Genomic DNA, 9263 nt, shown 5'->3' with positions numbered 1-9263 from the left:
TAGGCGCCGATTGCCCCCAAACTGGGATAAGATAATCTAGATGTGGTTTAACAAGCGTGTTATAGATACTATAACGTAATTTAAATGGTATATATTTAGCCGCATTTCTTAAAGCTCCTGTAAGTGGTATTAATTTAGATCTCACATGGTTTATGTGTGATTTAAATGTTAATTTATTATCCAAGATTAGGCCAAGATATTTTTCTTCATTAGATCTGTTTAAAGGTTGCGAGTCTATTGTAAGAGGTGGAAAATAAGATATTTTTTTATTTTTGGCTGCTTATATGACATAAGAGATACATACTTTCGCATTTATAATATTAGTATGGATTTTAGATAAATACCTATATAGGTACTCATCTAACCATATTATTTATTATTTTGCATTGGCCATTGCATAACTAATATAAAAAATAAAATATAGTATATTCTCAAAATATTCAATAGCCAATAATAATCAATACTCACTCCCCTAAAAACGTTTATCTAAGTGCAAGAAAAAAAATTAATTTCCATGATCCATTGTCCATAAGTAAAGAACATCAACCTTTTTAATTTTCATTTTTCGAAATGAAAGGAAAGGAACTTTTTCTATTAACTGCCATCTATGAAATGGGTTAAAAAATCATGAATGTTCTAGTAAGCAACAAATAAAGAGATTCATGGAAGTAAATAATAGATGGCAGTATTCTATTACTTGCAATGATTTTCTTAATACCAGAGGTCGCTAGTATCTATTTAACAGCTGAGATTGTTTTGCTTTCTATTGAAACTAACTTCACACCGTTCATCTGGAAACCAGAGACAACAGAATACATAGAAAAATATTCAGTGAGAATTTCGTTCGACGTGTGTTGTGTAGTGCGACTTCATTAAAATTTAAAAATTTATTGTCATATACCAAAATATCTTTGCTAAATTGCTACATGTGAATCCCAACTAACTCAAGATTATCTCATATGTGCAGTTAAAATAATTTGCTTACGTATTACTAAGTCAGTGTGTTGTAAAACCAGTGTTTAGTGAGATCCTTTCACAAAAGAATTGTTTTACCTGTGCGCATATTGAAGATAAAGCAGTCAGTAAGTAAATAAAATTTTTGTCTCCACTTATTTTATTACATTTGAGTAAAATATTAAACATATAGACCAGTTTCTATTAGCCAATCCATATTTGTAAGGATAATAACAGCCATGTACAGATGTCCTAATTACCTACCAAGTTATTGCAAAAATTATGATTTCTAATGTAATGTATTTGGAAATTTACCAATTTTAAAATAAATCTTTGACTTCATTTATTGCTTTAATCAGGTTTTTATTTACTTTCTAAACCAAAAATGTCAGTGCTTGGCCTTGTCCATTTCGCGTGTAAGCGATATTGTTCTTTCATCAATACCGGAAAATGATTGCATTGTTTGTTTCTATTTCATATAGTTAGGACTTAGGATGTTCGTAAGATTATTTGAGTAATAATAGCAATGAATATTGACAAATCATATGTATTTATTGAAACTTATTGCTAAATGAATACAATTGATTTTAGTAATTATGGTTTTGGTTTTACTACCAATGATCACCACTTGTATATTTGTATGTACTGTATGTATTTCTACATAAATAAGCGTAAAAATAAAAGTAACTATCTTAATTGGAAACAATAATTATTTTTTTGAATGCTATGATATAACCTATTGGAATTAAGTTCTTCAATTATTATTATAAGTAACACAATTTATTTTTATTTCTTACTTATCAGTTTTGCCGTTTGCGTCACTTGAATGTTGATTTTAATAGTTTTTGTACATCATTATCAATTTTAAATATTCCATATTACCACGTAATTAAACTGCCTTGTTGAAAAAACAACAAAAGTCACACCTGCTTTTGGAAACTCACTGCGCACAAAGACATCTTCTAATTTAACATTATGAGGTTTTCTAAATCTATAATTATTTGTATTAATTAAATAACATATGTAACATATGGAATAATCTTATTGCCATACCTCTAGGTATTATTGCATATAAAACATTGTGTATGATCAAACATTCTTGACCTACTTAATAGCTTCTAACACAATTATTACTGAACTAGGTAATATAATTATTCATTCAATTTGTGTATAATTAAAATTTAAAACTGTTTAGTATATTTGATTTATGTATCACACTATTGATTGGGAACTTGAAACATGAAAGAACGATAAAAACATAACATATTTTGTTTGCAAATTTTTTAAATGCATACAGAGATTGAAAAGTTCTTTGTTAAATAGAAATGGTCTTCTAAGCCAATTATGGTCACAGCTATTGAAAAATTGATCAAACTCGATTGAGATTAGTCATCTATGCAGAAGATATAATTATAGTGCACAAGCTATAAAACTGACATGTTAATTAGATCTAGTAGTACGTATATTATACTAAACACCTGATTCAGGTTCTACCTGTGCACACATTCTCTGTGAAATTGTGCAGGGATAAATTGGCATTAAAATAAAATTGTAATTGAATTGATATATATACGTTATAATCGATACACTTATACTTTAATTGAGTCAAAACTCAAATCATATTTTAATCTTTTCAGACACCAAGAGTGATCAACAAAATATGATCTACTTTAATAATCTTTTAAAATGTGTATAATGTACAAAAATATATTTAATATTATTAATATAACTATTAATTTGTTTATTTAAGTTTGAAGCACTGATAGCAAAGTCAATGACAAATAACCACAATCATGAGTTTGATAATAACTAGTTAGTATTATACAAAATTTAAAATATGTACATAATACATATATTTTTGCATACATACAGTGTGATAATGGGTTACATTTACATTATGATAATACATTATCAAACATACAGTATTATAATGAGACAAACTAATAACAAAAAAAAATTATACCGGCCGAATTGATAACCTCCTCCTTTTTTTTGAAGTCGGTTAATAAATATTTCAGGACAATTTTTCAGGCGTTTAGGAGGTATTGAATTTTATTAGGGTAGTTACGATACTTGAACTTTTTAACTCCTCCGCCTCCATGGTGGAATCTGGTATTTTTATCAATGATAGAACTAATTATGAGCAATCTATCTGTACCGGTCACAAGTTGCTCTTTTGAGTTTTTTGGAAGAAAAAAATAAAAAGATCAAGTTCAGTAACTCAAACTGCCCTAATATAATATTTTGACAATCGATTCCTCCTAAAGGCTTCCATGGAGGAATGTGTTTATTTTACCAATTATAGACCTATTTAAGAGCAATCTATCAGTACCGGTCACAAGTTGCACATTTGAGTTTTTTTGAAGAAAGAAATATTTTTTGATCGATTGATGTGTAGTATAGGGAAATTGTTTGAGCCAAAATCATTTTTTACTGCGTATAACTCAGAAACGGTAGGATATAGGAAAAAATGATTTAGGTACAACTTGTAGATAATTTTATGGCCTTTCAACTTTTCCTTTAAAGTTTTTCTCTAACATGTACCGTTTTTGAGATTTAAGCGAAAAATGAAAAAATGGACCCATTCCCCCCCTCCCCCCGCTCCGGGGCTCCTCCTAGTGTCCCGGGGTTTTATTATGTTTATTACCTAGGGACTCTTGACATGTTTCCGAAGAAACATCTTACGTTACTAACTCACGCACTCTAGACCCCCCTTGGAGGGACTCATTCAATGGACTATAAATAAATTTATACAGTGAGCTATTTTCATAAGTTTAAGTAGAAACATTAGCATAAAATACACAATATTGTGAAACACGCGACGGTATAGACTGCACTAATATATCGCATAAGTAAAGCAACAGTCAAGTATATATCAAGAGGATTGAACCGGAGCCGGAGGCTTGCCTTGACGCAAGAGTTGTTGCGCAAGCGAATTGCTGTGTAACGTCGGCCGACCGTGCGCTAGAGACCGGCGAAATCCACTTTCCGCGCAGTTCCGACATTTAACTAGTCTAATCATCTTATTGGCATATTATGTATTCATTAAATGATAGCGTCGAAATAAAACATCTGACACTAATCTGCGAATAAATTGGAAAACTGGTTTTGTAGCTTTGTACTTATGTGGACAACGAATACTTAAGCAATCGTCGTATTAAGACGATACACAAAAAAAAAATCCACTGCTTGGCGGGCGGAGTCTAATAGCTCGCTATCGCGAACGCGGGTGTGCGCGAAGTCATTCTTGCAAACTCGCCGCGCTGCCGCTGGCCGACTCAGGACAAACATGTATGGAGTCGTCATACAGTTATAATATTGTTATACATTTATTTAATTGTTGATTTATTGGTTTTATTTTCTTGATTATAAACAAATAATCTTCTTTTTAACAACTACTTAGACATTATTAATAATTATTATTACATATTTCGTAATGTTTACTTTATTACAAAATAGTACAGGTTATAAATAATCTTTAAAATAACAAAAAATATTGTTACTCTGAAAAAATGAAATGGTAAGTACTCAATAACGCGGACTACTGAATTGATTTAGATAGAATTTGATGCTGACGTAGATATTACATCATGCCCAGAAATGAAAGGTTCTATTTCTGAAAGAAGTTATAAACCCTAATTCTTCTCAGTCAAAGTCAAGAGTGGAAGATATCACTAATACAGTAAAACTGATGCGAAACTTTGGATGTTAATTTGTATATTTTTTTGTTAGTTGTTACTTAATCACGTCAAGACTACATTACCAATTTTGATAAAATATAGCTAATTGCCTGGATTTACACATAGGATACTTTTTATCCGAACTGAACACTTCTGTGGGATAAAACAGGATTCACGCCGCAATTCAAAGCCGCGGTCGGAATGATATTTTTTTAAATAAAAAAATTGTTTTAAAAAAAACACAAAATATATTGACGCATGTATTTATTTTTTGCACTCTATTATAATTGTAATTATTCATTACAAATAATCAAAATAAAATAGCCAGAACAAAGTTAGGCCCTGGTAGGGTAGGTAGGCAGGTACAGCAATGTAAGACGAACACTGGGTTATTTATACCAATAATAATGTATTATAAACATTAAATTAAGTTTACAACAAAAATACATAATATTAGCTAATGTGAAAACGAATCAACCAATCATCCCACAACAATGAAATGTGCACACAAATATTCATCCAAATCGGTTCATGTGATTAGGAGGAGTGACTGCAGCGCCATCTTCCGGGCCCAATTGTGTTTCCAGATCACCCAGGAACTCAATTTAATATACTTACACAAAATTTTTCGAAATGAAAACTCACATTACTATGTAAATATGAATATAAACCTGTTTTAGTACTAAGCAATTTCCCGCACAGGTGTAGTAAGTATAAATGAAATAAAAATTTGGAAAATCCAAAAGTGCACGCCTCATAATTTTTTTTAATAAATATTTATTAATTATTATTTTTGTTTATTTAATAACAATTAAACCACATCGAATCAGACCCTGAAAAACGAAAGGGTTCTTTTCCTGAGCATACTCAAGCGTAAGAGAAAAAAAAAGACTCGATTAGTAAAGTATTTCGGTCGCTATCGTGTTAACAAGAAAAAGGATCCGCACATACAGACACACGGACGTCCAAGACAGAACTTTTTTAAACTGTTTTTTAACTAGTTTAAATAACAAAAATGACATCAAAAATATCATGAACGTTAAAAATAGTGTTTTTTCTTAATATGTGTGTGTATGTATTATCTTACAAGTGCAATGTATGATACATAAAGACATTTTAAGTTTGAAAAATCAGATGTTTTGCGCGAAGTGACAGTAGTACCCACCTCAACGCTTCGCTTATGAGGCGTGCAATATCAACATCAAATTCTTTATACAACATACTTATCTACCACCTACTAAGAAATGTAATTCTTGAAATTTTTTCGTATTTTTTTTAAATATAATACTACTCCAATGAGCTCCTGTTCCATATTACGTCCACCATACTTCCACTAAGTTCACCATGATTTTTTATTTCTTTGCACTTTGTTGCTTTTTGCTAAAAATGGAATCATGCGATAAAACCAGTAGAGCGTTGATAACATACATTTTTGACTGAATAAAGGTACTTACGAAGGAGTGGGTTCACATTGTGAACAATCAGTGGGTTTATTTTCCTTCTGGATTCCGGATTTCTGAAAAGATTATCTATGCTATAAATGAAAAAACCTTACACATTCGTTATGTACTTAAAACAGGGGTACATATCAAACATCGTCTATAATACAATTATCATCAAATTTAAAATAAAACCAACTTACTTCATTAATTTGTTCCAATTGTAAGCATTCTTTTTCCTCCAACCTTTATGTTTCTTCTTCTTATTTTCTTTATTGTCCCCATTTGTCTCATTTTGTCTTATCGTGTTGTCACCCTTTGTTACGATTGCGCGAGCGACACAAGTTCCCCGTGTGACGGCCGTAGCGGGAATGACTCGTGCAGCGATCGGGGTAGGAAGGTACAGGGCGGCTCTCGCTATATTCGCTGGTCGCGCGCTAATTTCAAGTATTTCTTGTTTATTTCAAAACCATCGCATATTTCAAAATTCTAAATCGGTAGACGTATAGGTTGTATATTTTATAGTTAATATCCAAAAAGTCGTAACTTTACGATTGTTATTTTGAAGATGCCAGAGATTAAAAAAAAATAACAATGAGAACTTTGTATTTTATTTCTATCGAGAAAATATCATGGAATCATGTTTCTAAAACGGTAGACGTATTGTGTTACTATTGAACTTTCTTGTCAAGAATTTTCATCACGACAACTTTAATAATATAAAAATTACGAAGGTTTAAAAAGGGCCGTAAATGTTAGAAAAATTAATTCATCACCTTAATGTGATGTGATGAATTTGAGCCAGAATATTTGAGAAGATGAATAATAATAATCAGGAAGAACTTTGTTGCATATACTGTGAATAAAATGCCACACATCTAAGTAATAACACTTACATAATACATAAAACTGCAATTCTGTAAATTATCACACGTTTGGTCTCATTACTAAAGAAAACAAAATGAAACAATGCATGTGACTCCGTTTACCAACGCCTGTGGGCTTCGTCAGAGCTGGAAGTTTTGGTGGTTGAAGATAATTTGACAGTAACCGACTGAAAGAAAAATCCGGAATCTATTCAGTACTTTGTGTTAATGTAAAGTTATTGTTTAATTTCTAAAATACGAGCATCTTGATTGACGTTTGGACTTTGAAGATTTAAATTTTAAAACAAATTACCTACCGTATGGTATGATCGACGTTGACAAAATGTAAAGAATTTAGAGAGAAATATTAAAATTAAGCACGATTTTTAAAGATAAAGTGCGACCCTCATACGCCCGGAATTAATTTCAGTCTCTTTGATGAATTATTTAATTCATAATTTTCCATATTTGCAGATTGTCAAATATTTTGACGCACCCACAATATAAACGGAAATCAGATCCTTATCTGACAACAACAAGAAATTAAGAACGTGACACAGGTTCTACAAATATTTAATTGAATTTATTATTGTGATAATGTTATTAGCAATCTGTCACCGATTATTATCAAAGGTAGAACCTATACAAATGCTTTGCCCGCTTTAAAGGGACTAAGGATTGAATTCCGCTACACTGGGAATGGGGAGGAAAAGAAATCGGGCCTCCGCGCCGGGTCCCCTTCTCATCGCACGAAACACAGTGCACATCTTGTTATTGTGTGGGTGTGATACCTACCATCCACGATACGAGTTGGCCTTATTCTAGTCGAAGTTTACTTGACTCCCACATTAAAACTGAACAATACTTACCCTGTGCATTTTTAAACCTAAAAAAAATGCATCGAATGTCAATATACGTAAAGGGTTTATCACATCCATCTTTAAATAAAGCCTATGAAAAAAATATAAGTAGCTTAATTTCCAAAGATTTAAAAATACCCATTCTCTTATAACTGTCCACTAATTTATCTGGTAAATGAGGTCAAAGAGGCTCCACTATCCTAACCTGTCCCCAATAAGGTACATACGGCTCTTTGAGTATACTGTAACATACTTATAGTATCGCCTCGATCTGCTTTATAAGGAAGCCGCTATTTAATGTTAAATTACACATTAAACTTCTTTAATGTCACGTTATGAAATTACATTTAATGGCCCTTGTCCGTTAGTGCTAAACATTTATCTTAAGTGCTTATAAAACGCAATATGTTCCTTTTGAAAAATATAAGACATTAAAAACTTTGAGACGAAACGGTTAAGTGATCAGTCGATAAAATCATTATTTTCAAAATAATATTGGTAAGGTTCTAAATACAAGAATGTAAAAGCATAATTTTTAAAACTTTTTTTTTTGACTGCACGCTCGCCCTAGTAATATATTATTATGGTCGCAGTTTACCCTCTAAATTGTCCCTGTGACTAGATGCTGCGCAGTACCGAACCTAACTATACGACATGTTATTTATCCCAAATTGAAAGTAAACATATTTTTCACTTATTTAAAATAGTATGCAGGGTCCACATTATACCAACTGCCTATTTATTTGAGTAGATTAATACCCACGTAAGAATAACGTGGTCAGATTTTTGCTCACATACTAATTATTCTCTTTTCTATTCTATGATTATGGTACTTATATATTCTAAACATATCTGCATTATAATATGTTATCTGAGCAAACATGAAACAGCTAAACTATTTTGACATACTAAGGAACGAAATCTTCACCTTTTTACAAAATGATACTGCCTTTTATATGACCTTACAAGGTCGTCGTCCACACTGCCATTGTGGACTCTGTGGGTTTCGCAATAAAATACTGCAGGCACGTCTCAACTCAATGCGTACATTAGTTTTATCAGATTGGAACCTCAAACAGCACTTCTGTGACTTTTATGCGACACATTTAGTTCACGTCAAAACACGTAAAAATTATATGTGAACTAGCGGTCCGCCCCGGCTTCGCCCGTGGTACATATGAAAAATAGATGTTGGCCGATTCTCAGACTTACCCGATATGCACAGAAAATTTCATGAGAATCGGTCCACCCGTTTCGGAGGAGTATGCAGACTAACATTGTGACACGAGAATTTTATATATAAGAATTACTAAATTAACTAGTATATTAAATCTTACTTCGGCCTTGTCCTATATGAGTGGTATAATCGATTTCCGTAATATATAACCGGTCCATTAAATGTTTTAATAATAATGATAAAAATATAGTTTCAAATCAAATACAGCAGTATCTGTTTTTATTTTT

General features: G+C 31.6%; 1 protein-coding gene and 1 long non-coding RNA gene across 2 annotated transcripts in view; one reads left to right on the top strand and one right to left on the bottom strand.

Moving 5' to 3' along the window:
- Nucleotides 1-925: 925 nt before the first annotated feature.
- Nucleotides 926-9263, top strand: part of Oatp30B (Organic anion transporting polypeptide 30B) — a 38970-nt gene continuing 30632 nt past the window's right edge. The window contains exon 1 of the mRNA XM_090102996.1: nt 926-1082. The gene's annotated coding sequence lies outside the window, so the exon portion shown is untranslated. The remainder of the gene's footprint in view (nt 1083-9263) is intronic.
- On the bottom strand, nt 5361-6553 carry LOC149907878 (uncharacterized). Its single transcript, XR_016456850.1, has 3 exons — nt 6277-6553; nt 6089-6150; nt 5361-6014 (listed from the first exon to the last, which is right to left on the bottom strand). It is a non-coding gene; the product is annotated as an uncharacterized LOC149907878 (long non-coding RNA).

This window comes from Colias eurytheme, chromosome 6, assembly GCF_061535395.1.
Source record: "Colias eurytheme isolate Ceu_HAF_F1 chromosome 6, ilColEury1 Martin Lab GWU primary, whole genome shotgun sequence".
Classification (NCBI taxonomy): domain Eukaryota; kingdom Metazoa; phylum Arthropoda; class Insecta; order Lepidoptera; family Pieridae; genus Colias; species Colias eurytheme.
Note: the sequence above shows the minus strand (reverse complement) of the source record. Positions and strands in the feature narration are given on the sequence as shown.